Here is a 6,590-nt window from a genome sequence, read left to right as displayed (position 1 = left end):
TTTAAGGAACCGACTTATGATTGGTTGGGAATTCTCACTAATTGGGACTACACTAAGTTGGAATATGTGATAATTTGTTGAGATTTGCCTAAGCTGACCTTCAGACTATGAGTGAAAAAGAAAAGAAGTAAACACAATTTGAGGGGACCTATCGAACCTACTGAGGGGAGCAAATCATTTTCAAGCACTTTAGAAGTACACTGGTAATGCAAATAATTGATATTTTAATTGGAAGTTGGGTTTTGTCCATTAAAGCAGCTTCCCCAGGGATCTCTAGTGAGCATTTCTTCATTAGTTTGGCTTGTTAGCTTGTATACTTAAAAGCAACCTGCATTTATGGGAGCTATCATCATTATTATTATTTTGAAGCTATAATTTGGAATTTTCTCTAAATCAAACTGGTTTTTCTTTCATGAGTTTTCAGTTAATTAAGTTATGCTATCTTTCTTTTTATCCGTTTTGTCCAATGTGCATATTATTCTGCACTGATTCCAAGCTTCTGTTCATTTTAGTGAACATTCATTTTAGCCCTTCCCTCACTTGGAAGATAATACGTTTTTCTGAATGCCATCCAAATTCTACCTATTTGTGTCACTCTTGTATTACAGGCAATTATATTTCTTTCCATCGACCTTTGAACCATTCCCTTTAAAGGTGGGTCCAGCACTGGTGGATGGATAGGTACCATTCTGTTCCAACTACATGACTGCCCTGAACTTAAAACAGTCATGAAATTTTCAACTGGGCTTTAAGCCTATTTTTTAACAGTCTGACTTTGCCCTCCTCATCCTCTTTACGTCTTCTAAACATGATTTCCTTTTGAAGTTAATGGGACTTTGGCATGTAGAAGGCATCTTTCATAACATGGGATGTGGGACCTGTTGTTTAAAGGCGTGAGCTCTGCTTTCACCTGGCCACATCAGCACGTACATATGCCTTTCTAATGTGGAGTTAAATGCTTTAAAAATCCAAGGTATCCATGGGCTTTCATAATAACTAACAGATATGATCAATGTTTTGAAGTTTACAAAGCATTTTATATCTCTTTATCATTTGATCCTCAGAGCTGCCTTTTGAGGTAGGCGATATTTTTTTTTATTTCCATCTATCTCAGGATGAAAATCCTGAGACAAAAAAAAAATGACCTGATCTGCCCAGTCTCACAGCTAGTAACCGTTAGCAGCAGAATTTGAAGCCAGGTCTTCCTGACTGCCAAGTCTAAAACTCCACCCACAAGGCCAGCCAGATTCATAATCAGAGGAGAAGTAGTATGGCTGGGGAGGGGGCAAGGGCAGCTAGACTGCATAATGGTTAGAGCACTAGGCTTGAAATCAAGATGACTCCTTTTCCCAAGTTCAGTCTGGCCTCAGATTCTTCCTAGCAGGGTGACCCCGGGCAACTCACTTAACCCTGTTTGTCTCAGTTTCCTCATCTTTAAAATGAGCTGGAGAAGGAAATGACAAACCATTCCAATATTTTTACAAAAGAAAGACCCAAATGGGATCATAGTCAGACATAACTAAAACCAAAAGCATGGCAGGAATGTTTATGAAAAGGTCACTAGAGTCAGAATGAAGGTGGGGGCTCTAGTCTCAGTTCTGCCACTTGTTACCCGAGAGCTTTCATTTCTTGATCTGTAAAGAGAAAAAATAATAGCAGCCCTTCCTCAGTTCATATTATTGTAGCATAAAAACTTAACAAAGTCAAGCACTCTATAAACTGAAAAGTAATATATGAATGAAAGCTGCTATTATTTTTATTTTTCCAAAACTGAGGTTGTGTTCACTGAATGCTGTCCCATAGGAAGGGAAATCAAGTTGAAATTTCATTAATTGTGCTTTTATTTATACTTCTAATCTAAAGACTAATTAAAGCCTCTTGCCTTAATCAGAGGCATCACTGCATGAAAACATTCGCTGTGCCTGGTCTCCCTGGTGTGAAATGCAGGAAGTAGAACATTCAAGCATGTTTCTGGAAATGCAAATAGACTTCCACTTACCAGTGTCAGTAACTTACAAGTGCAGAACCTCTTATTTAAACAGTTAGCTTTGAGAATAGAACCATAAAAATAAATTAATGGGATTTCTGAATGAGTGTTTATGGATGTATGGACATTAACTCACATGGCAGCTTGAGCTTTAATAGGATCCAGGAGGAAGACTCGGAATACTCTTGGATCCCCACTACCAGACCCTCTTTGTCATTCCATCACTCAATGAGCCCTTGTCCTTTAAGGTCCGTACATTCCTTCATTACCTCTGGGCTAGAACCTTGTCATAGTACTCAAGGGCCATTCTCTCATTTTTTTCCATTTCAGTCACCCTTTCCCTTTGGAGAGGGGAAGAGAAAATGCTTTTAATGTTGAAGTTTGCTTTTGTTTCTTTTTTGCCATCACAGTCTGTTCTGTATTGCCTCCTACCCCCCCCCCAACCCTCCCAATGTACACACACGCATTCCAACTCCCAGAATTGAATCTTTCCTTGTGACTTGAGCAGAAATAACCCACAAAGTAACCTTTGCTGGCATATATATTTAATCGTTCAGCGAACATTTATGAAGGGTCTATGACAGTGATGGGCAAACTACGGCCTGCGGGCCAGATGCGGCCCCCTGAAATGTTCTATCTGGCCCCCACAGGATATTATTCCTAATCTGACAGATACAGTGAGTGGGATACAGTACAAAGAAACTTCAAAAGAGTTGCCTTAGAAACAGACTGACAGATGAGCATTTCCTTTTCTTTGGCCCCCTCTTTCAAAAGTTTGCACGTTGGGCAGCTGGGTAGCTCAGTGGATTGAGAGCCAGGCCTAGAGACGGGAGGTCCTAGGTTCAAATCTGGCCTCAGACACTTCCCAGCTGTGTGACCCTGGGCAAGTCACTTGACCCCCATTGCCTACCCTTACTACTACTCTTCCACCTAGGAGCCAATACACAGAAGTTAAGGGTTTAAAATTTAAAAAAAAAAGTTTGCACGTCACTTGTCTATGATGTTCCAGAATAAACATGAACTAGGCCCTGCCCACAAAGACTTGATATTCTACTGGGGAGTGTTTTTTTGTGTACATATAAGTATATACAAAATAAATAAAAGGTAATGGGGAGGGGGAGGGCAATAGGAAAGACCTCATACAAGATGGAGGTGATGATTGAGCTAAGCTGTAAAGCAGGGGTCAGCAACGTATGGCTCTTTCTGCAGGAGCCATAAAGTCCATTTTTTTCAGGCACTGTTACAGGAGCGGCACTGTGAGCACTGGACGGCTCTCATTTTAAAAAATGTGGCGTTTATGGCTCTCATGGCCAAAAAGGTTGCCAACCCCTGCTGTAAAGGAAGTTAGTGATTATGTGAGGTAGAGATAAGGAGGAAGTCTGTTCCAGACATGGGCAGCTTGGAAATAGAATGTACTTTGTGAGGAATAGCAAGAAGGCAGCTGGACAGTAGAGTATACAAAGAAATATACTGACTAGAAAGGTAGGTTGCAGCTAAGTTGGAAAGGCTTTGAAGTGACGAGAACTTTATATTTCTTGTGACAAGCAACAGAAAGCCACTGGAGTTGATTGAGCAGAGCTATGACATAGTCAGATCCATGCTAGAGGAAAATCAATTTGACAGTTAAGTACAGGACAAATTGGGGAGGGAAGAGACTTGAATAAGAGAGACCAGTTTGGAGGTAGTTGCTGTGATCCAGAGGAGAGATAATGAGGGCCTAAACTAGGGCGATGACCTTGTAAGTAGGAAGAGGAGAATGTTAGCAATGGTATGAAGGTAGAATTGGCATGATTTGAGAGACTGATTAGATGTGGGAGAGAGGCAGAGTGGGGACCGAGGAGTCAAGGATTACTCCATGGTTTCAAATCTGAATGACTAACAGGATTATGATACCCTCATCAGTAATAAGGAAGTTCAGAAGCAGATTTTGGAGTGAAGTAATAAGTTCTGTTTTGGCCCTGCTGATTTTGAGATGCCCACAGGGTATCCAACTGGAAATGTCTAGTAGACAGCAGGAGATGTGGAAACAGAGCTCAGGAGAAATGTGAGAGCTGGTTATAGAGATCTCCATAGGTATGATCATTGAACCCATCAGAATGGTCGAGATCATCAGATGACAGTATATAAAATCATGTAAAGGTCAGGTGAGAGCCTTTAAGAAAATCCATGGTTACAGTACATAATACAATGATGATCCAGCGAGGCATCTGCCTTGTGTCTAAGATCATTATTAAGTAGGTTTTTATTTTTGGATTGTTAAGAGTTTGATCTTTTAGTTTATATTGTTTCAGCCATTATATATGTTGCTCTTTATATCTGCTTATCTTGTTCTCCATCAAGTCATACAAATATTCCTATGGCTTATTTCTTTATATTTGATATTATTGCATACAAATAGTTTATTATACTTACATAGTATTATACTTATTTTTTTTAACCCTTGTACTTCGGTGCATTGTCTCATAGGTGGAAGAGTGGTAAGGGAGTATTATACTTATATAGTATGTACATGTGTACAGCCATTTCCCAGTTGATGTGCATCCACTTTGTTTCTACTATGAATACTGGGGCATATTTCGGATAGTGTGGAGTTTTTTTTTTCATCTCCTTGTTTTTTATGTCCAGTAGCTCTCATTTCTTTTCCAAAGAGTTCATCTCTACACATATAAGGTCCCTCTCCCAAGGTATGTGGCAGAGCTGAATGATTGTCGTTGTTCTTTTTTGTGTTCATGTGGGCATCATTCCCATGCTCCCCCAAATGCCAAATACATTTCCTAAACCTCTCAGTGTTCCTGATCCAGGGTGTGTTTCAGCTCTTGAAGTCCAATACTCTAAACCTCATGTGTGAGGCTACTATTAGCCATCTCCTTCATTCCTTACTGAGCTGGCCTCAACAGCATGAGAAGAGACTGATCATTTAGGGACCTCTGGAAGCACTTCCATGCTATCATTTTCCCCTGTATTAGCTCTGCTTATATGATTAACCCATTGTAGAACATGCCAAGTATTTAAAATCTCAGTTGCTCATTGGAAAGGCTTTTTTGTTGCAGGACATTGAGGAAGATTTGAGAATAAGATGGGAAAGTTCTTTTCTTTAATTGAAAGAAATTGCTTTTTGGTGAACACTGAAGCTCCCATTGCATAGACCTGTTAGATAATTCCAGCTCATGTATCCTGTCTGTGAACAAACAGCACTGTCTCATGGGTTAAGCCTCCTTTAAGAGAGAGGAAGTCCTGCCAAAGCTCATTATAGTTAATGACATGGGCCATAAATGTGATTGGATAATGGCACTGGCTTGGTTGGTATGGTCTTCCTCAAGAGGTTGATAGGGAGGACTTGTTTATTGTGAATTACATGTCCCGAAGATAAAAAAGGAAAGTAATACTTTAAAGAAAGATTCATACCCTCAGCTGACAGTGGAGTCAGTCCTCTGGCCTAGAAGTAGCATGAGTTTGACCCAGAAAAATAAACTTATATGGCTCCTGTCTTCTGGCAACTTATGGATTAAAGATTTGGCCTTTCTTAGGAGCAATCCAGCCTCCAAACAGCCCAATTATCAGACATGTGGTCAGTTTATAAGGTAACAAAGGTGGGCTGCTATCACAGGAAAGAAGCAGATCTTCAGTATTTGAGGCTAAAGGAGCATTAGAGGTCAAGGCAAACCCAACTGCCCTTTGTTTTGGGCCTGAGCTCTGCACCCAGTCAGTCAACTAGCATGAGGGCTGTTTCAGAAATCCTTTAATTGTGAGTCCTATGACTAATCTAGCTCAGGCTTAGGCCAGAGTGACAGCCAAGTGGAATACTTTTTGGACTCGCTACATCTGTTATGATATTTATAGTTTTGGAATCCCTAACTAAACAGGGACTGTGGTAGAGTGGTAAAAGCAGTGGATTGGAATTAAAAGGCCTGAATTCAAATCCTGTCCTTGTCATTTATTTTGTTTCTCATCTTGGCCAAGTTATTTAGCTTCTGAAGAAGTTTCCTCACTGGAAAATAAGGGGGTTGAACTATGTGAACTCAAAGTCCCCTTCCACCTCTAAATCTTTGATCCAAGGATCATTAGGCTCTCTCTGACCCTTGCTCTCATACTCGGGGACTGCATTGTATACAAGAGATAGTCTCGTATGCTATCTCTGCTGAGGGGGTTTTTGAAGGGGAAGGGGAAGAATGGAGATGTACCTGTGATTTCATCAATTTAGAAAACTCTAAGCATAGAAATACACACACATAACTTACACAGAGTTTCCTGGGGCAGTGAGAGAATAAGAGACTTCCCCAGAATCACACAGTAGGTATTGGTGGGGCTGAACCCAAGTTTTTCCCACTCTAATGTCAACTCTTGATCTGCTCTGCAGTGCTGCCTGTCACCTTGCACATAGTAGGTACTTAATGGCTATTTAATGAAATGATATTGAACAAAATTTACTTGAGAGAATTTTTAACAAATTACCAGAAGTTTAGTAATTTACCAAGATTTTCCCTTCAGGAGGTAGCTAAAAGTTTATAGATACTTAAATATAAATATTATATACCTCTTTACAACTATATAAATACATGTTTATTTACATTTATACAAATAGGTACATGTAAATACATACATA

This window comes from Gracilinanus agilis, chromosome X, assembly GCF_016433145.1.
Source record: "Gracilinanus agilis isolate LMUSP501 chromosome X, AgileGrace, whole genome shotgun sequence".
Taxonomy (NCBI): Eukaryota; Metazoa; Chordata; class Mammalia; order Didelphimorphia; family Didelphidae; genus Gracilinanus; species Gracilinanus agilis.
The sequence above is the reverse complement of the archived record's forward strand: the minus strand, read 5'-3'. Positions refer to the sequence as shown.